Source organism: Symphodus melops, assembly GCF_947650265.1.
Source record: "Symphodus melops genome assembly, chromosome: 17".
In the NCBI taxonomy this organism is placed as follows: domain Eukaryota; kingdom Metazoa; phylum Chordata; class Actinopteri; order Labriformes; family Labridae; genus Symphodus; species Symphodus melops.
Window position 1 is genome coordinate 17250508 of NC_136707.1, and position 22748 is coordinate 17273255.

The 22748-nt window shown below is 44.8% G+C and overlaps 1 protein-coding gene across 6 annotated transcripts in view; it reads left to right on the forward strand.

Moving 5' to 3' along the window:
* adgrl1a (adhesion G protein-coupled receptor L1a) overlaps positions 1 to 22748 on the forward strand; it is a 147059-nt gene that overhangs the window by 59941 nt on the left and 64370 nt on the right. The window contains exon 1 of one of the 6 annotated variants that reach the window (XM_079365550.1): positions 6129 to 6149. The exons of the other annotated variants lie outside the window; for them this stretch is intronic. The gene's annotated coding sequence lies outside the window, so the exon portion shown is untranslated. Of the gene's footprint in view, positions 1 to 6128; positions 6150 to 22748 lie in introns of those variants that run through there. 6 annotated transcript variants of the gene reach the window in all.

Here is a 22748-nt window from a genome sequence, read left to right on the forward strand (position 1 = left end):
CTCTGCGTATATGCGCGTGTCCGTACCTTGAACAGTGAAAAGAGGAAAAACCAAGAAACAACATGGGACCAAAAGAAGCTGTTTGTTTGTCCGCCTGCCAAAATTGGAATTGGAGCGAAGCAGGTAGAGAAAAGATAGTGGTGGTGGTGGAGTGATGAAGCTCCTTGACAGAGGTTTGAAAGGGCACATATATTCATAAACAGCTGCAACAACACCTAGAGCATTATTGTACAGTAGGCAGATGCCAGATGAGACAGAGAGGTGGGAGGTGCAACATGATGGAAAAAGTCCATAAACACCTAGAGCAATGAATAGAGAGAAAGAGAGAAGGGGGGAGGAGGGTACTGGGAGCATCCGGAGTGGATTAATTAAGGATTATAATTATGTTGGGACTATGCATGTCTCACCTGAGACTGCCCCGTGCCGCTCCTCTCCAATCCTGCTGCCCTCTGCTCCTCTGCACATATGGACACAAACCGCAGGAAAATACTCAGCACACTTGTGGTATCATAGTTTCACCTCTCTGACACCGTGCAGCAAAGTGAATGAACGTGCTAGTGCATTAACCTTTGCAGCTGTTATTTAATAAACCCACAGCAACAGCAGTATTATAATGTGAGTCTCTGGTTCAGGCCATATTGTGCCGAATAAATATGTGTGCACAAAAAGTCTGAATACTGCAAGACTGTACCTTTTATACTCGTAAGTTTGTGATCGGGCAAACACTGGTTCATCTCCCCATGATTTCATCGGGGAAATCAAGCTGGAGCTGTAGGCTGAAAATGCAAAATTTGTCGTTTGTTCCATTGTTGTCTCTGTCGGAAGTTTCTTCTACAAACAAACATTGCCCCATTTGTTTCTTTGCTTTGTTGTAATCATGAGGAAAGAAAGAAGGTGAAAGGCTAAGATATAATGTATATGGTAGAGGTTAAAATATAAGGATCAATTTAGCTATGTACATTTCATTTGTAGACAACGCAGAAGAACCTTTAACATTTCTCCTGTGGTCAAACCAGCTGAAGGAGCTGTATTCCATTCATTTGTGTTAACAGCAAACACAGCATTGGTTTCAGAGGACTTCTCATCGGCACTTACTGTTGTTAGCCAGACTCTCAAGCACTTCCCTCGGTGCTGACGGTTAACGCTGTTTTCAACTGTTCTGTATGTCTGATATCACCAACACAACATGAAAAGAATCCTGTCCTTGCATGAGTCGCAGCTCTCGAGCCCGAAACTTCACGCTCGAAAAAAGGAGTCAGATTAGTTTACCCTTAGCCACTGTTGTTGACAAACTGGTATCGGAAGTCGCCCCTTCTTGATTCTGAATGGTTGGAGAAGTGACGTTGAAGGTCGCGGGGATACTCCAAAAGTTGAACTACTTTAAACTGTGAGTACTGATGCTGAACACTGAACTGCATTGGTTTTGTATAGAAAATGGAAGCTGCAGAAAAGAAGCTGCGTTAATGGACACCAGCACCTTTTCATTGTCATTTAAAATAACTAAAATATATATTTTTAAACATTTAAAGCATTCAAATGGTCAGCTACTGTAATTGTATTTTTTATTTTTTTTTTACTACAGAGACCTGCTGTATAATTTGGTCGCCAAAGGCACATTAAATACCTCATCATTTAGCTATTTTTCTCCACATGCTTTATAATATCACTGTCAAACTCTCTCTGACCTTCAGGTTAATTTTGATATCAAATACATTTTGACATGCAATTTAAAGGGCATCTTTGACCTCTTGTTTTGCATGAATGACGAGATGTTAAAAAATTTGAGGATTCAACAGGCTATAACGGTTTTCTTTTAAACTGGCATTGCTAGCGACTTCTGGAGACACATGGAGCAGTGGAAACTTAAAAGTGGAGCCTGAACACTATGGGATTTTTAGGGCTGATACTGATGTCGATATTAGTGATAAAAAATAAAAAAAATGTATATACCGGCTGTTATCTGTCTTAGATCTATCTTCGAGCTGTAGAGATAGAAAACTGGCCAAGGCTCTTCTTAATAGCAGATGATTAAGATTATTTTCTTCTTGTATTACAAGATTGGAATCCAAATTGATGTTTTTTTATCATATATTGACACATAAGGTAGTTTCTGGCTCGACAATGAAATAATGACAGTGACTTATCTGCAGTCCTGGTGTTATTAGTTCTTGTCTGAACTTCCATGAAGTTAAGACAAGAAACACATGAAACTAATGTGAACGAACATGTCCTTCCTCCATGACTACTGTATAAATGCTGCAAATGATCAAGAACAAGCCACCAGGTGTGTATGGAGTAAGATGCTGCTAAAAATGACCAGGCAAGCTCAGCAAGTCTTCGCAGGTAAACGTATTAGTTTTGTTTCTAAAAACGACACTGCTGTTGAACATTTCTTTCGAAACTGTATGTTTTACTTTCTCTGAATCAGGGTCAAGGAAAAGGCCATCTTTCATGATAAGATCTCAGTGTTGAGCACCGAGGAAGCTTGAGGTTGAAAGCTAAATATGTCATCAAATAGCAAGTCTGTCAGGATATATGAATATGCTCATTATCCAATGACCGTCACTATTACTCACTATCGCACCCATTTTGTCCCCTTCCTCTGGTGCTATGGGAATGCAAGAACTCACCACACGCATACGTCATTCGACCACAAAAGACACTCACCAGACCACAGCTTAACCTCTGGTCATCTCTCAACACCAAGACAAAAATGGACGTGCACACACATTCACACACAGGGCATAAACTGGCTAACAGAGACACACAAACACACAGACACATTTGCTGTGCAGCCACAGACATGAGGCATTTAGGGAACAGAATGGAAACAGATTTAATTGAGTCTTTGATCATTATAGAATTACCATGTGCCTTCTTGGCACCCTGGTTATTGTTTCATGGATTAATCGGTTTCAGTCCACAAATTGTGGAATACACGCAGCAAATCAGTGTGCCGCCTGCTTGACATAGATATGCAGTTGGAGCAAGGGAGTTTTAATGTGTTCTTGCCCTCCAATTGGCTTTAGCCATCCATGCGACTTGATTTATTTGAAAGATTGGTTTTATTGATTTACTGAATTAATGTGGTGCCAGTTTAATCAGTGCGATGTGGAACTATGCAGAATTTGACATCTCTGTGAACTCAGATGAATTGAGTGTACAATATTGATCTGGTTATCCACAGTATTTATTCAGCTATTTGTCTTAGAGCTGATTAATTCAGTGTGTACGAAATAATGTAGGTGTGTGTTGTCGCTGCTGTGCAACTGTTTTTGTTTGTGTGTCTCTCCCTCGCTCCTTCTTTGTATATTTGCATAGCTGGTAATTGCATCTCTTATGGACTGCATGTCTTTCTCTTTTATTGATATATGTTACATCTCCAATTTTATTTTCCTGTACCTGCTGCGAATGTAAAAACTGAAGTGATAAAAAAACAAACGTAGGCTACATATGTATGCATTTGAGATGAATGCACAAATGATTTCAAACAAGCAGAAACGTGCACTATTTCATGCAAATAAGTGTTGTGGAATGTGTGCAATGTGGGGTGTCATTGTGTAACAGCGCTCCGTTATTGCAGCCCATCTATTGCCGGGCTGCAGCCGTGTTCAGGGCTGGTAGGGTGATTGAGCAGTATCTGTCAAATTGGGCCAGAGGAGGAGAGTAGTTCCCCAATTAGAGTTAACTCAGAATGGATATGGATGCTTTCTGACAGCTGTCTCATCTGATTCAGCTGCATGTGGAACAAGAACATTTGTGTGGCGATGTTTATTTAGGCTAATTACGAAAAAAAAGCAGAACCCTTATACATCTCTTTCCTCCTCTTTTACCACACACATTGATTTTGCACAAAAGAGAACCTCAGCTGTAAATTGGTGGTCTTTCATAGAGCAAGTTCCATTAACAAGACATTGTGAGTTCCTAGCTTTAGTACTACACGGCTGTATAAACACACACGTTAAAAACTACTCCATTCAATCTCAGCATGCACTGTAAGTCAAGAGTCGCATCCTAAAACTTTATGCTGTTGCATATGATGTTGAGAATTCAGAAAGGTTAAAGGTAGATTATAGGTGAAAAAATCCAGTGAGAGCAGGGTTAACTTTATATTGGAGGGTAAACTTGTAAAGTAATGAAATACAGCAGAAATTAAAACTCCTACTCCATGTGTTTATTTAATCAGTTGGCATGGGCTGTAGCTCAGGTCATAATTACCATACAAGTTCAAACAGATTCAAAGGGCAACACTGTGTATTCCACTGCCATTTCTGCTGTGCATTATATTACACTGTTAATAGTTAATAAGATGAACAACTATACTCCAGGAATAATCTTTGGTTTTCAGCAGATAGGACAGGGAGGTTCTTTCTTTCTGTAAAAGAAGATTACTATATGACATCCATTGTTTTTGTTGCTTGCTAGTGTAATGTTAAACATTTGGAAACCTTAAATGCCTAACCCAAGGAAGAGACAAGAAAACACACTAATAACTAATATCCTACAGTAGTTGGTGTAATGTATAGTCAGATAGCCAGTTCTAAAATTACAAAAAAGACTTGCATTAAATGATGTAGCACAGTTTATTACATTTAGGAAGTAGCATTTCTTGTATAGTAATGGTGAACCATGTAATTGTCCACACCGAGTGGGATTACAGCATCTGCTGGTAAACATTGTTAAACTGGTTTGTCAAGTGTAGCTAAAATTAGCCGTGCTAGCACTACCAGCGTTTGGTCCTCCTTGTAAATCAAAAACCTGCATGCTTGTGTGAAATGTTGCTGCTCATTGCTCCACTTGATATACTAATTTACCTGACACAGCCTACATGCAGCTTTATCTCTATAAGCTGCTCCTACGAGATGCTATCTGATCACTGTGCTGCTTTTTTTTTTACATTTGTGTAGTAGAGCGAAGAGAGACGCCCCCAGCTGAGGTGGCAGGTGGTCTTTTACAGCCCTAGCTTGTAGTGGATGGTTGGTTACAGCTTGAGCACAACATTTCCCCGGCATCAAGGGCCAACTTGCACATCAACACATCATAATTTGTTTAACAAACTAATTTGAGCACCAACTAGTGAGAGCTAAAACGTGTATCCTGCGCATCCCTAGTTGCTAAAAGATATCCCACAAAACTAATGTACAGTATGCTGACCGAGTTTCCATGGTAACTTCACAATAGCTAGATTTAAGAATACTCATAGTAGGAATCAAATTATTGCATTTGTTAGTGAAACATGTAAACTCGATTTTGTTCGGTGAACTAAACCCATAATTGAAATAAGTGTAAGTAACTTGTCTGACCCTGAGATCAATCTTTTTCTGCATATAGTGGCATATATTTCTTTAGAAAAACTGCATGGCTACCACTGGAATACACAAGAAGTTGAAGGAAAACACATTCTCAGGGCGACAGGAAAGTGTCTTTCATGTTACGAGTGACAAAGCTTGTGTTACAGGCTTCTGTAAATTCATCATCATAACAAAACATCGACACACAGCCTCTCCGTTTTCCTTGTGGTGCTTAAAAGATGTTTTTCTCGTCTACTTAGCATCAAACAAATCATGTAAACACTGTCTCCTGAGCAAATCGAGTTGCTGGAAACCATGATAATACAATTGCCTTGAGGTGGTTCACAGTAAACAGGTTATAGTGTATATTTAAATGAACTGTTTCACACTGTTTTGCCATGCAGTGTTTCTTTGTTCGTGTATTTTACAGTATAAAAGTATTGACAATCATCTTATTTTGCTTGATGTGAACCCTCTGGCGTCAGGACTGTAATTGACAATTATTATTACAGTTCCTCAGCCAACATACTGTACATGCAGTTTTTTATTTTACTATTTGCAGTTTAATAAACCTGATTGTCTTCATACTCACTGTCTCCTTTAGTGTGGGCCTGTGTACACTCTCTTGCCTCTGAACCCTGCCCTTACATGCACCTGTGCGGACTCTTCTTCCCCTGCAACTCTACTAATGTTTGCCCTACACTCACCTTGTCTCCTGCTCAGGTGCCCCCCTCCCTCACCTACTGATGGTAGCAGATATGGATGGAAATACAAATGACCCCTGATGAACCCAGATATTGAGCTGTTTTAAAGCCTGGGGCTTTAGACAATATCCCTTCCTTGCTTCGACACTGTGAGGTAGGAGGGGCCAGCGATGCTCACTACATGGGGGTTTTATGGGATTTATGACCCCCGTCCCCACCAGCTATCTTTCCCTTCCCTGGCATTACTCTCACTGGCTAGAATTAGCAGGCGAGGAAAACAAACAAGTAACAAGGAAACAAACACAACAGTTAATAAGCATGTAGTGACATGAAGAGAAAGCTTTCAGAAGGATGCCAGTTTAGAGAGGCAGAGGAAAGGGAAGTGCGGGGTATAATCTTCTCTCTCTCTCTCTCTCCCGTGTCTGGTGTGTCTGCATTTCCCTCCAATTTCCTCCTGCCCCGCTGTCCCCTCCACCCTCTGTGACTCGCTCGTGGGGCTCTCTGAGGAGATCATCTCAGAGCACGGGCGGTGTGAGACAGATGGGCGGATGATGGATCTGACGTGATAGACAGCAGGGTGATGGATGGCTGGCTGGCTGATAGGGGATTAATGCAGTGCTGAGGCCGCTGCAGCCCAGTGGAAGGCTTAGTGATAGATAGATAAAACTGACGAGCAGATAAACAAGAGAGGGCTAATCCACGCCCTCTTGATGGACAGAAAATCAAAGCTCGGGGAAAGAAACCACCTAGGGAGAGGTGGACCTATGTATTGCGATTGCGGAGCGAAGACCTTTCATGGAAGGGAATGTAAGTGGGAGCAGGGTGAGGAGAGTTTAGGAGGGGAGCTGTGTCGTAGTTCTGTGTAGGCAGAGGTTCAATGATAGCACATGTCTTTCAAGCCGGGCTTCATGCTGAATATTTTGGACGAGGCCCGGAGTTTTGGTGATATGGCATGCAGGGTGACAGCAAGGGCTGGTGATTTGCTATTTGAAATGATGGCGAGCAGTTTGAGTGCGGAGGAGAGATTGGGCATAGCAGCAAATTGGCCGTGGCTCGATGTGATGTGATGATTGGACAGAAGAGAGTGTTCTGTTTTGGAACAGAAGATAGGAGTAATTGTTGTGTCTGTTGGTATTTGAATGCACTTCCCTCGGTGCAACTACTTAACCTTCTGCGTAATATAGGAAAAATAATGGTTTTGGGAGTCTTTGTTTATGCTATTGGGCCAACTGGTGACTTAAAAAAAGGCCTGTCATGATGAGAGAAGAAAAAGATCGAGGGGGAGTGGAGGACAAGCCCGGTGAGAGATCCTCTGAAAATAGGGAGCGAGCTTCCTATCCCTGCGTTATTAGTGAGTGCTAAGCTTTGTCTCTGTTCACCGTTTCAGGGGACCCCAGGGGTTCTGGCATCGATCTGGCATGCTCAGAATGCACTCCGGTGTCACCTATTTAAACACAGGGAGCCGCTAGCCAACAGAGACGAGCCTTTATTTATCAACCCTCTGATTTTGGCTGCATGGATGACAACCTGATTAGCACTTAAAGGAGCTCTTAAATCTTTTATTGGAATGTGTGGAGGCAATCTATTCAAAGGGAGACAGAGGTCCAAGCCAGGGAGAGTTATGGAGGATGATGTGAGAGGCTGTGAGGGGACGGTGTCATCCAGAGGGTTAATAAAGGGGAGGGACAGAGTGGAGAGGCAGTGTGTGACAGGGACATTGGGACAGGAAGGGAAAGAGAGAGAATGTGTGTGACTAGGAATGATAGGTGAGGAGTAGAAGGAGTGTGGGTGAAAGTGTGTTCATGCGACTGAGGAGTGGTGGCAGAGATCGGGGGCCAGAGGAGAGAAGAAGTGGCTGTGAGCATGAACGAGTGTGGAATGAGTGGGTGAGACCATTGTGATGGAGTCAATGCCTAAGCACACCAACAAATTGCTGAACAAACAAGCAAGCCGGTGAGGACTGCGCGTTTGTGCGAAGCGCGTGGGTGCTCGTTCACGTGAATGCGTGTGGGCCGATGAATGAGTGAGGCATGATGAAAGAGACTAAGTGGGCAAGTAATGGGGGTTAGTGATGGGTGTGTTGACATAAAGTGTCAGCTTTAACCACATTGACCCGCGAATACAAGCTGCATGCACAAGTGGCTGAGTTTGACTGCCAGCTTGGACGTGAAGCGACTGTAAATGTGGACGTGAATTTCGACTTGGATGCGAAATGAATGCAATTCTGAAAAGTAGGTGGATGGTGTTTGCACGTCGATCCACATGTGTCAGTCTGCTGACATTTCCGCATCGTTTTAGACGAGCCCAAGGGAATGAGCATTCTCTTTGGCACATAAATGCAAGCGAATTTGGGCAAGTCATTTTATGCTCTGTGTAATCAAATGGGATTGTTCATGTGATTTATATCTGGGGTCATTACTTGTCCTTTCCTCTTTTCATCATCCGGCTGCCAAAGTTAGGGTCTTTATGTTTAATATTGAATAATAATAATAAATCAAAATTGTCTACATGGTGTTTCATTGAACTCTTTTGTTACATGTGAGTACATTTACACTCATAGGGAGACAAACACTAAGCATTGCCAGTGCTCGATTAGAGAGGAGCTGTTACTAGAGAGCAGCAATATCATTCATTCTTCCTCTCTGTCACTTTGGATGCCAATGGCTGATTCACTTTCCTCCGCAAGACGTGTGTACAGTGCAAGTTTGTTTATGTGTGTGTCAGTGGCGACACCTTGTCTCGGCGAGCGTGGCAGCAGCAAAACAATACTTCCCGTGAAATGTCAAGAGAATTAGCATGGTGTAAATGCACACACATTGTTTTTTTGTTATCCGTCCGCTCTGAACACTCCGCCTTCTGCTTGTGTCTCTCTCACCTCCTTGTCTGACATGGCTCTGTCCTGTGGCCTCTCCACCACCCTTGGCTGCAGCATGCATGTCTGACCCTGTCGTAGTCTCCTTCAGAACCTGTCTCCTGGTGATCAAGCTCCATTATTTATGCTGTATCGCATTTCCTCACCAACTCCCTGAGAATGGAACAATTGAGACCGATTTCCTTGACTGTCAGAATGAGACTCTGCAGAGTTTCAAGATGGGATTAGCCTTAAAAGGAATTTAATTTTCACTGTTGTTGCCTCCAAAGCCTGTCTACCACCCAGACACCATGGCGCGCTTTGGTAGTGCTTTCACTATTGTTGTGTTGTTGTGTGTGTTGAGAGAGAGATTACTGCTGTACTGCACAATGACAAGTGAAGCATTTGTAAAACAACATTCACATGTGCAACAGTTTCTTGTATTTAAAGCACATTTTGTTCAGTATTCTGCCACACAGTAACAACCTACAGGAGTTGTCAGTGTCTCAGTTGAGTCCCAAAAATATCAAATCAAATTCTACATAAGTCAATCAATTACCAGAGATCAGCCACAGCAGCTGGCACTTCTTTGACGAGACATGTACTGTATAGACAGTGAATGGGCAAACAGATAAATGAATAAGTGCTGTCGAAGTGTGAATCAATGTTTATGGATTGGCATTCAAAGACCTGCTGTGCTGCACATGAAATGAATGCGGTGGTGGATTTGTGTTTGCGTACTTGTGTTCGTCAGTGGGATGTTGTGGATGCCAGGTTTCGAAGGCTGCTGTGATACTTGAAAGTGGTCTTCAAATGTATGGCTGTGTGACTATATGACGTGTTCATCCTCAGGAATTCAGAGACTGTGTGCCTGCCGCTGTGTGTCCAAATAGCTTCTTTTTTTTTTTCCTGTTTCCTGAATGGCAACAGTGCCTGTTGTTTCTGATGAATTCTGTTTGCTGTTTTTCTGACTTCCCTGCTCCCTTTTCCCTCGCGCTTAACACAAACACAATCAATACTTGAATTAATGTGTAAGTAAAGAGCTAAAACATGTCCCGCTGGCCTCGGCAGAAGCCTCTGCCCTGCCACCGCCCCCACCACCGCAGCCTCCAATCCAGCTGGGCTGAAAGGAGGAAGAGACGAGTAAAGCGAGAACATATAGATCATTGGGAAGTGAAGTTGTTTAAATTGAATGGCATTTGGGTTTAAGAATCTCTCTATCTGCTGATGTGTTATTTAGGTAATTATTGCTTGAGAGTTAATTATGTCTTGCTGAATGGGTGATGCCTCTTGTCAAGAAAAGCAGTGGAGTGGTGAATGACGTGTGCACTCAAGCGTTGTGTGTAGCGTTAGATATAAAGAGCAGCAACTACAGAATGGCTAGACGGGCCACAGGTGTGGGCTGAGTGGAGGCTGTGGGGTTTGTTTTGGTGTGTTCATGTGTGACAGCTCTCGCTTTTAATGTGGCGTTTGCGTGCGATTGACGGGGTGTGAGGCTCAGGAGGCAGCGCGGCGATTTGTTAGTATTGTATTCCTGTAATCTGCTCGGATCAGATCAACAAGGACCAATAATGCAACACTGAGCCAAATACCACACTGCTCTTTCTTCATCTCTCACTTTCTCTCTCTCTCTCTCTCTCTCTCTCTCTCTCTCTCTCTCTCTCTCTCTCTCTCTCTGTCACTCCCCACCCTCTCTGTCGTTCTCCTTTTCACTGCAGAGGGAGCCAGCTTTGCTGCAGAGGGGAAGTATGGAGAGAGAAATCGAAAGACAGGCTAGAAAGAGTCAGGGAGATGGATGGTGAGAAATGGTGATAGGAGCGAGGAAGAGGCTCAGAGAACAGAGAAGGAGATGGGAGGTGGTAGGATGGAACAGTAAACGATTTCTTCTCTGCTTGTGTGTGCCCCTGGAAGAGCCTGATACTGAATCAAACAGTGCTCCTTCTCACTATTGACACAACAGACACGCATACACACACTGGCCACAAGCATTTTGAGTTTGTTTTTGGCCAGTGTGGGGTGGTGCTTGGCAGAAGAAATTAAGCCTAACAACCGTGGCATCTGTCTCAGCAGCAGGAGAGTCCCGCCTCCCCACCCACACATGACCTGCCCTGCTTTCATTCACTGAGCCGCCTGCTGCCAGCCTCAGGACGGGCCGCTGCCTTCGCTACTGCCCGCCACCCCCCCCCCCGTCCCGGCCTCTCTACACTGCCAACCGCACTGTGCCCGCGCCCATGTTCCCCCCCTCGAGCAACAACCAGGAGCCTAGCGATATGGCTGCTTCAAATATTCATAACAGCCACGCTGCAACTCAGAACTCCCTGCTCTGTGCTGCAGACTCTCCATCTTGAGAGGCAATTCTCATGCCAGAGCTGCTGTTAGCCTGAACATGGTTTCTGTGCTCCGAGTCAACTACTCTGTGGTTAGTGTTTAGCAGTGCATTCTGAAAATACTAAGCACAGCTTTGAATCTTCAGTCTGGCCTCCCAACTGATTGTGCACGGAGCTAAATATAAACACTCGTCATTTCTCTTTGCTGCCATCCCTGCATCCTCTCTTAACCCTCCCCCCTCACCCAGGGCTGAGCACAACCACCAGCCTGCGATAGGGGTTGTGCTCCTTCACACTACACTGAAACCCGAGCAAAGCACATGCAAGAGACACCGAGGCTAAGCAGAGGCAGGCAAAGTCACACCACAGGCACATTCGGCCAGTGTGTAAAACAAGCGAGGAGCAGTAAGAATAAAAATGTATCTGGACTTCTTTACAGACTTGAAAAACACAAAGGCTCTCAGAGTTCTAAGACAGGCAGCTTCCGGGGGGGGGGGAGTTCTACTCTGTCTCCTAGGAAGCCACAGGCTGGATAAACATCCGTGTGGAGCAGAAGCAGATGCCTCAGTCTCCCTTCGCTGCCTGCTCCTCCCTTCCTCTTCACTCTCCTTCCACCTACTCACTCTCTACATCTCACATCCCTGACTCCTCTAATGAAGACTACCCCCCACTTGTTCTAACCGTCCCTCGCAATCTCCCTATCATTCATCCTCCTCCCTCCTTCCTTTACTCTCTCTCTCTCTCTGTCCCTCTTTCTTTTACTCCTCTTCTCCTTTTTCATCATGCAGGCCTCCTGCCAGCCCTGGGCCTTGCTGCTTATCCTCTGTATTCACTCTCTGTATCTCCACATTATTTCTCTGGGGGTGTACTGTGTGTGCTCTCCGCCATACTGTGTTATCCAGCTCATCAAGTGGGCTGGAGTGGATCAGATTGAGTGGGGGTTGAGGGTGGATGCTCTGGCTTGTGGCAAACAGGTGGTCCGTAGGGACGAGCACTTTCCAGCGATAAGTAAAAATGGATGGAGGTTGGTGGAGTTTCCGTAATCTTTCCTGAACTCGTGTGGTTTCGTAACAACAGACCATTATTCGTTAAGGCGTGCCGTCAACATCATGAAGTTGTGACGCTATGCTGTGAGCCCACCAACTGCTAGTGAGCGACAAGATGGATAGCGTATCTGCTGGAACTAATGTGGCAGCTGAGTCTTCAGGCATGAGCTTGAATAATGTGTAGCTTAGCTGGCAAGTTAGAGCTTGCTTTTATGTGATTGTTTTAACTGCATTAAGACACCTGCAAATCGACATTGATCATTATTGCTTAACTGGCTCTTAAGAGCAGGGCCACTGTTTAATGCTCCAGCCAAAGAGGGGTTATCATGTAACCTGTTCCTCCTGTCTCCTGTCCTGGCTCCTGCTAAATGGCAAGCCGTCTTCCTGAGAGAGAAAGCGAGCGAGAGCATGAAAAGAGAGTGGCTGCAGAAAGGAACGCTTATTAAAGCTGTCCTCCAAGGCTGCCCTCTGACTGATTCACCCTTTAAATCTCCTTTAATTGGAGAGGGCACAAGGAGAGAGGTGCTGCCTCAATCACAAATGTATTCTGTGTCTCTGAGGATGGACGAGAGAGAGAGAGAGAGAGAGAGAGAGAGAGAGAGAGAGAGAGAGAGAGAGAGAGAGAGAGAGAGAGAGAGAGAGAGAGAGAGAGAGAGAGAGAGAGAGAGAGAGAGAGAGAGAGAGAGAGAGAGAGAGAGAGAGAGAGAGAGAGAGAGAGAGAGAGAGAGAGAGAGAGAGAGAGAGAGAGAGAGAGAGAGACTGCAGTCAGATAGAGAGGTCTTCAGAATGTGTGGGCGGAGACCAACCAAAAGTCAGAGATCTAAACACAACAAGGGTTTGAGAAGTAAGATGACACATTTACATTCGCCGGGGAGGTGGGAGGCTGGAGGTGAGAAGATGAAAAACGTAGCACAGTAATGGAGGGAGACAGGCAGAGAGGTGCGCCAAGGGTGATGCAAGGATAGAGGGAGAAGGACAATGGGCGAGGAAGAGAAAGTAATGGAGGGAGACAAATAGAAATGGCTGGCAGTGAAAGAAAAAGAAGGTGTGTGTGTGTGTGTATGTGAAAGAAAGAGAGAGAGAGGTAGAAGAGAGGCAAGTTGATTTCACAAGAGTTGCAGCCTGAGTGTCCTCCCTTAATGGGGTTGCCATGACAACAGTGTATAGGAGAGTCAGGCTCCAGCAGAGTGTGCGGTATGTCTAGTGTGTATACGTGTATGTGTGTTTGTGTGTTTTCTCTGCTTCTCAAGTGATTGATTGTGTGTGAGACAATATACAGTAAGATACTGTAACAGAAATGCACCGAGGGCATTTTTTTGTTTTAAAAAAAAAAAGAAGAAGAAGGTGGGTGGGAGTAAGTTTCCTTTCACTGTTTGTTTGCTTGTTTGTCCTTGTATGAATGATGACGGGAGGGAGGGATGGAGGAAAAGAAAAGAAGCAGCTTTCTGTCTGTCATTGCGCTTCCTCGCAGAGCCTGTTGACTGCGTGCAGTGGTTGTTGTGTCCCGGCCGTGTCCCTTGTACCGCTGGAAGTCATGTTGAATGGGGTCAGGTGATGTCATGCTGGTCAGGTGACGCTGTTTGGAGGGCCCAGCTGTCACGGAGCAGAGGCAGTCCCACTGCAGCGGCAATCTGTCATCATTATATTAATGACACGCATAGCACTGCTAGCAATGTCATCTCTTGTGTGTGCCAAAGCTAACGAGCAGCGCCCTAATTGTAAAATTAATTGAAAAACATTTTGATTAAAGACCACCCTCCCCAATCCGGCCCTCCTTCGTCTTCATCAGCTCCCATTTCACTCCGTGCTCCCATCCCTCTATCCCCCCTGCTCTCACATTTACTCACTTTCTTTCATTTTGCTTCCTTCAGTATTTGCATATCTGACCTTCTCCAGTTTTCATCCATGCTGTGTTTCTCGAACAACCTTTTCCCATGTTTCCCTGGCCTATAATTTTCTCCTCCAACTCAATGTACTCTTTTCCTAATCTGTCACTCTCTTCTTTCGTTTGGCAAATTACAACTCTTTTATGTGTTGGATCTCCCACCTCATCCCTCCCCTCCTCTTTCTCTTTTCCCATCAGGCTCCCCTCTGTGCTGCTGTCTCTCTCGTTTTTTTCCCCTTCACGTCTCCATTACTGTCTGTTATACGCCCTCAGTATGTCGCTGTGTGTTTGCATGTAGTAGTGGAATTTATAAGGAAATAAAAGGAAAAAAAGTGTTGGTAAGGGGGCTGTCTGCTCTGAGCTTTGCCTTTTTACTGCACCCAGACTCACCCTCAGTCCTCTGCAGCTTCTGAGACCTTCCTCTCATTCACTCACAGTCTTTCTCCTTCCCTTTTCTACTGCAAACCTACAGAGCCGGAGGAGAAGAGGGAAAGAGTGATATGGCCAGTGTACATGGACTTTCATTCTCTCTAGCCTCCCCTCACATCTTGCCTCCCTCTATGCTCCTCACTCCCCCTCACTCCCTCGTGTAAAATGTGGTCCAGTTTATAATTTGGTACAGAGCAGGATTTGTGTCTTCTGTGTGTGTGTGTGTGTGTGTGTGTGTGTGTGTATGATTTTCTAACAGATGTCGTGATTAAATTAACACAATGACACATTACATCTTTGTGTTTTCTGAGCAGACAGTAGGTGAGAGTTCAAGACGGAAGGTGTTAGAGTGTAAAAGTACAGTGTTAGGATAAAGGAAGCGCCGAGGCTCATTTATGTCATTCATTGCAGTAATGATACAGACATGGAGGAGTCATTGATCATCAGTGTACAATCAATAATGGTCAGGATCGACCAGAGCAACAGTTTGTTGCCATGCAGATCGACGTCCCTGCAGGACACCAGGCTCCCAGGGGAGAGTGTTACTGCCTCACCACAGGCTCCTGTGTTCATTTATTCAAGAGGGAAACGTAGGCACGAACAAGTGCCACTCTGATAAATGTCTGTTTGGGGCGTAATTGGGTAAGCATAGCTGTTAGTCAACAGGAAAATGAACTAAAATTTCCTTTGTGAATAATAAGCTATTTAACATGAGTATTGAACAACACAAGGGCATCATCAAATGCTTCATGTTTGCCTTAATAGCTTAGTTGAGAAAATGGACAAACACATTTGAGGGGACATAAACTCTAAAAGTAAAAAAAAAAAAATATCAAGGGAGCCTCTAGCCTGCCCTTTTTATCTGGCTCCACTCCTGTTGGCCCTTTTTATAGGACCCAGACTGTCTCATAGAATAGCTGGCAGCAGGGGAAAAGACAGCAAAGTGACTGTAACACCGGGTGGAGTGTTGCCATGGAAACGCAGAGTCACAGCTCCCAAGCAGATAACACATTCTGTGCCATTCCCTTCATCGTGATTCCCACATCCGAGGATGGAGAGGGAACAGGTGTGATCAACAGCTTCTTAAATATTAAAAGGGAGGGGGGAGGGAGTGTTTGGCAACGGGAGGGATGGTTTCTCTCTGAATTTAGAGCAGAGCTTTTTCTCTTGTAATGACGACCTTGGGGAAGAAGTGTGAGACACATCTGAAGTCTTGTCTGCGTGCACTAAAATGCAAAGCAAGAAGGCGAGATGGGGCTGTAGAATTAAAAAACAATGGCAGAAGTTACATCTGTCCCGATAAAACACTGCTAATCACAAGAGCTTCTAGCTTCGGCCATGATTTTAATTTTGTCCCTGCCTTTACTTACACCCTCCCTTTCCCTCGTCTTTTTTTATAGTGCAGAGAAAAGGGGGAGACTGTAATGTTGGACAAGATGTTGAATGTGTCTGTGTGGGGCTGGCCCAGAGGCAGATCACCAAACAGCTGTGTGTTAGTGCCAGTGAGTAGACATTTGGTCCACTCGACCCGTAACGCTGGCACAAAGGCTGAGGAACAGTGTCCAAGTCCTTCTCTCAAATCCTCAGTCCATCCGTCCATCCCCTCTCATTGTCCCTGGGGCGGCAGGCGGCCCTATAGCTAAAGACTGATCTGCCTGAACGGGCACAGGTGCAGCAGGAGGTCTGTCCTTCTGCCAAATCTTGTGCTTCTGTTTCCTTTGGGCTTAGGAGAGGGTTGTGCAGAGCTTTTCTTTCTCTTCTGAAAGGGGTGAAAAAGCTGGGAAAGCAAGTGTTTGATCAGCTTGCTGATACAACAGGAAGCTAAGAGATAGCGAGAGAGACTGAAGTGCAAAAAAAAAAAAAAAAGATATTGAGACAACAGGGAAGAAAAAGTGTTTGACGACTGAAATAAGTGACAACAGTGGTGTGACTCTTCCAAAAGTGTTGTGCATCTCGGGGACTCACCAGGAATGGAGTCGAGGTCTAGTATAGTTTGGATGGACACAGCAGTGCGCCTGCAGCTGTCCTCAGGGATCTGTGTGTTTTTTTTTTGTGGATGTGTGTGCCAGGGGTATCTTTAGAGAGACACGCTACACACTTTCCTTTGGGAATGCAGGAAAGGGAGGGAATAGAGAGGTGCTCTGGTTTCATGTCTCAATCAGGAAAGCTTCAGGAGTGCCTCTCAAGGCTCAAGTAGAAGCTAACGCACAATTGTAGTGTATTTAAAAGAGACTGTCTGCACTTAAGGGCTACTTATTGCTTCACATTGCCGAACAGAGAGTGAGCGAAAGTAGATACATGCGTAAAAGCCTCAGTACACTCACAGACTGACACATAGCACAGCAAACCTCTTCTCTTACTCTCTCTCTCTTTGAATGCCCTTGCTTTCTCATTCGCTTTATGTCTCCCAGGACAGTGCTCAGAAATGTTGAAATGGGGCCTAACCCGCGAAGCAAAGAGAGAGAGTCATTTAAGCTAAGTTAAACAAGGGCACTTAGATTTTAAAGGGCCATAATCTTCAAAAAGGTGTGCTTTAAAATCAATTGACAAGACATATAAAAGGTAAAGACGGATTGAGAGGTGGAAGGTGAAGTTGTTGGTCGTTAAGTGGCATATTTTTTTATGAATGAGCATGTGTGATTGAAAGTCGTTGATTTTGGTTCTCGAAGCTTCCTTGCTTGTGCGCATGTGTCCACGTCTTGCGTGCGTGCTCCGTGCGTGTGTGACTGTGTGACTGTGTGTGATTTCTGGGCAGTGCAGGTGGGCTGGATCAGTATCCAGAGCAGCACTGAGCCAGTGTTTCAGCCTGCACAGTTTGGGATGGAATCCAATCAGGGCAGCCATCTGGTGACCAATCAGGGCTCTAGCTGTGATGTCACAGCGACAGAGCTCTGGGTTCCTTGGGAGCTTGGAGGGGTAAATGCCATGAATCACATTGGAACTCTATGCTGATAAAGCTGGATGGTAGGACCACTATCAGGCCATCATAGTGTGTGAGCATCAGCGGGCTGGATGATGAGGTGCATTGTGCTGCATGGCATGGTGCTGGGTCACCAATGCTGTTATGGTTTGTGTGTCTCTAAATGATGGATGTGTTTGTGCTTCTTTTTGTTCCCTTCTAATTAGAAGTGTGGGCATGTGTGCAAGATCCTGCTTCATTGTTAGTTCAGCAGTCTTGTACAAATCTTACCTTTCAAATGTGTTTATGTAGATGTGGAGAAAAATCTGCATTTCTGTCTTTGTGTCACTTTGCGGATGATGACAGTGACACTGCAGCTCGGGCCACTAAAGGCACAGGGGCAATGCACTTTGGTTGGTTTGATTGACAGCTCTGCTAATTCTAATATGATTAATATTTCACGGCTCTCCTCCGTGTGCGTGTCTCAATAATTTTAAACAGTCGAAAAAGAGAAGTCAGGTCTCTGGCACCCAGTGAGTCACCCTGACCTAGTCTCATGTTGGAAATGTTCCCAGCTTTCATTGCACTTGCTGTTAGCAGGCCAGGGGGTGAGGTGGTAGTAAGCTGGGTGACAGTGGGAAAGAAGTCTCAGGAGAATGGCTGTCTCTACCTAAAGGGCCTCTGTAGGGCATCAGAGGGGAAACAGGACAGGCTGCCAAGCGAGAGTCTCAGCGAAAGTTGACCTTAAAAAGCTTCACAGCGCCAGAAATTGCTGTAACACTCAGGTCTGTAAATATTTCATCAGCCTTTAAGGGAGTTGTAGAATAAAGCAGCCTGGTGAAGGGTGTACAGTCATAGCAGTGATGCAGTGCTATGAGATCCCATAATTTGTCTGAGGCTATACAGTAAGTTTATATTGCAAAGTCCAAACTAGCCTACAGTATTCATACAAATCCCTCTGTTTGGAATGTACAGTAGCGTGGATGGAGGAGGGGGATGAGCTTTTGTGATTACTAAAACCAGTTAAATCCACCCTCCTTCCCTCTGGTGCTTATCTGATCAGTCGAGCAACCAGCTCGCCCCTCAGCGTGGGATTTAATATCAAACACAGGCCATAAGCCGTGTTCAATAGGCATGACAAGGATAAACATCAGTGGAAACAGGCACGCAACCTTCAGTACTGCTCACCCTGCCTGCATAAGAGGGCAGCGGGGGGGAGAGACGAGTGCAGCGTCATGACATCAGCTCATGCGTAAGTAAACAGGGGAGAGCCCACAATCTGGACCTCGCATAGACTTCACACAGAGAGTGTGAGAGCAACAGAGAGGGGGAGGATTTAAAATTAGGGAAACGACAGAGAAAGGAGAGGGAAAGGTGGAGGCATTCGTGCAGAGCGAGACAAATTTGTGGATGGAGGTGGGAGGTGTGTGAACTTGGGGGACTGTTTGTGTGTAGAGGTGTGTGTGTGTGTGTGTGTGTTGTGCGCGTGTGCTTGCTCTCCCGCCCTGGTGACTTCAGGTGTTATCTTCCTACCCTCCAGACGTGACAGTGAGATAATTAGAAATGTTAACACTCAGTGGAGCCTACACTTCTGTGAGTTCTTAGTTTCATTCTATCCTTCTCTCATTTGATCTTTCTCCGGTCTTTCTTTCATAAACACACACACACACACACACACACACACTCATATTCTATTATCTCTTTTTGCCCGTGTTATGAATGACACACTTAGAGCCTGAAATAACTTGGCCATGCAGCAGTGGATCACAATTAGCATCCAATGCCAGCATCTGTGGAAATAATTGTCACTAATATGCAGATGACCTGTTTTTCCTTTTTTAATAAGAAATAATTTCATAAATTCACATTTCCCTGTATATAAGAATATTCATTTGTTCACTGCGTCTGCTGCAAATGTGATAGTTCATTATAATTGCGGGAATCAGCTGTTAATTACAGTATTTTCAAAAAATGAGAGTTGAAAAAGGTGAAAATGGAATGATAGATGTGAAATTAATTACATTCACGGCCGGATAATTCAGACTGTGGGATAAGAATTAGTGATGGTTAATAGCAGTTTCCATTCTGTTTCATTGAATAGGCACACAGGAGACAATAGGCATCTATTCTTGAGGCAGTCAGCAGACAGATCCGGGTTTACTGAAGCAGTAGGAGGACACTGTTGAAATTCTGACAAATGTCTTGGCTCAGGAAAAGGGAGAGAGAAACAGAGAAAGACGTGCTCACTGGAGTGTTTCACATGGAAAAATGAAAAGTGACAGAAACCTGACGGAGGGTTGACAACCTTGTTTGTCCTTTACCGGATGATCAACATGTCTTACGAGGATGGGGGTCCCAAAGGTGGACACGGGGAGGCTGAAACACAGGGTTCCATGCTCCACTGGAATTCCCTTCCTTTAAATTAGCATCTGAACTCCGCTTGCTCAGCTATAGTGTGCAGGCTGTGGAGTGGTGTGCGTGAACACTGGCGATAATGAAACTGCACACCGTCTACATCATTAAAGATAATCTTGACTCATTTTGTGCTGGGACACATAATCCTAAAAAGGCTGTGAACAACAGGAAGAGCTAATTCTGCCAGAACACGGCACATAGACACCTTCCTGCTATTATCCAACTGGCTCCGATCATCCTCCACACCTGGGATGCTTGTTTAAAGGGATAAAGAAGTACTAGAGGTTGGTCTGCAGTAAACAGATCCCAGGTCAAGGCGAAGGCTTGTTTGAAGGCGTCTCCAGCGTGTGTCTAATTGAGCGCTGTGTAGTTAATTGTTTGTGCATGGGAGGGGAGAAATCAATCTGTTTTCTCACTGCCGTGACTTCTAGGCCCTGGGGTGAGAGACTAGAGCTGGCAGACACAGACACCCATACACACACACACACACACACACACACACGCACACACACACACAAATGCTCAGCTCTGCCAAAACCCCCCAAAACCATGTCTTGCAAGTACAATCTTGCACATTGCGGACCCACACCCTGTCTTTACTGGCACACACATTCAAACATGCACATGCACGCTCACTCCTCAGAGGAAGAGCGTGTGCATGAGGGGGCTATTGAGTCAGGGTAAAGTCAGATCCATCCATCGATTGGCTGCTTGCTGAGAGAGGAGTCAGGAACGTGAGACCTGCACAGGTCAGGGGGGCCAGAGACAGAGGGGAAGAGTCAGTGAAAAGACAGAGAGAGAGAGAGAGAATCCTACAGAGCTTTCAAGAAAAAAGTGCCCCCCCCCCCGAACCCATCCTCTTTGAATGCAGAGCACAGCCTTCGCTTTGACGTGAATACACAGAGAAGCTCTGCGCGGCTTCATGAAAATTAGATTGAGATTTCTTTAATTTGTGACTTGGGTCAGTGCCACACATCAGATCAATGAGGAGAGAAAGAGATGTTCTAAGCAATAACTAATTGTTATCCTTATCGTTTTATCTCTATCGCCATAGATAATTCTACACTTAGTATATAATGTATATAATTAATCAGTGAGCCACCACCTCCATTAACATATAAATGTCTTCTACAAATAATTAATTCATTTGCATATTTAGCTAATCAGCTAATTTGTATGTGTTATGTTATCTTAAAGGGTGTTTCAATGTATGACTGATTCCTTCTGTCGGCGAATAAAATTAGCATTTTAAATCTTTTACCATGTGGAAACAACATTGTTTTCTTCGATGCACCGGCATCCCCTCATAGAGTGAAATCGGTTGTTCTGGTTTAAGGGTGATTTGCAGCATAGAAGTGTCACCTAAATAATTTACTGTTTCTTTCAATGGGATCAGAGCAAAAACTCTCTTCTGATCTCATTTCAGCTATTAAAAGCTGCATTCCTATTGGTTGACAGCTCCTGGTGGATTGAATATAAAACACCCCTACCCTACCGCACCAAGACTTGCAAGACTTGTTTATTTTTACCCAGTAATAAATAGTTTATTATTTATGGCAATGATGGAAACTGGGATTTAATGATGAGAAGGAAAAATCGGATGAGAGTTGCGGACGGTGTTCAGAGGCAGAGACGTGGGGTTGTGCAGAGATATGAGGAGGGGGAGGGTTGATAAGGTGGATGGGTACAAATAGTACTATCCTTCACGTGACAAGCAGAAGCAGGCGCCATGAGATGTCTGTTGATTCGTCTCTCTTTAGTTTGGTTCCCTTTCTCCGCCGAACCTTTCTACCCGAACAAAGGCAGACGGAGAGAGTGATTCAGAGTGACCAGACGCCCGAGACTCCAGGAACGGAGGGGGAGAAAGGTCACATGAAACAGGAGGCTCCATGGAGACCACAGACCATAACGAAATGTGTCGATGAACCGATGTACTCAGGCCTAGGGGGACAGAAGGAGATGGAGGGAAAAATGTATTTGAAAGAAAGGGAGAGAAAAAAAAAACAGATTAAGGTTGGAGGCAGAAACTTGTGTGTGTGCACATTTGAAGGTGTGTGTCTGAGTGTAAATGTCTCAAGGCATAATCATTAAATACTGGCGCATAGCAACACGGAAAATATACAAGTGTGTGTGTGCAGTGCATACACAGCAGTGTTTACACGTGTGTTTTTTTGCACACATGTGTTGGCTTCAGTCTGTGAGCAGTGCTGTTGGTGGGAGGAAAAGGAGGGTGGGGGGGGAGTGTATAGACAGACTCTCTGGATCCTCTCCATGCACTAATGGGTGTTCACCTGGTGTGGATCCTGGCAAAGCGCTTCCAACACAGCGCTGTTGGTAATTAACAGAAGCAGGCAGTGGAAAGCAGCACCTGTTACAGGCTGACTGACTGACTGAGGCCCTGAGCTCTGGGCTGTGTCTCCCACTGCTCCCTTCTAATAATCAGACCACCACTTCCCTTCTCTCCCCCGGGAACTCACAGCATGAAAGTAAGCACTTGTGTGTTTGTGTGATTACGTGTTTTGTTGAAAACAAGGGGGAAAAGTGGATAAGAGGGGGATGGGGACACATAAGGAGAGATTCTACCAGGAATACAGCAAGAGTTATAGCTGCATTTTGGTTGGCTGTTAGGGGCCATATGGTAGGGCAGGTAGTAGCAGCGTTGTCGGTACCTTGAACTTGCATGTATGGCGTTTGCAGGTGGCAAGGCTGTGTTGGCTATGTGGTAGCATGGATAAATAAGTAGGTGTGGGTGTGATGCGCGGGGAGTAGGGCTGGGCGATATGGCCTCAAATCAATATCACGATTCAGTGAACAGTGAACAATCGTAATCCTTGATTACGATTCATAAATGATTATTTCATTTTGGTTTTTTTTGCTCTCTATAGTTCACTGACATGGTCT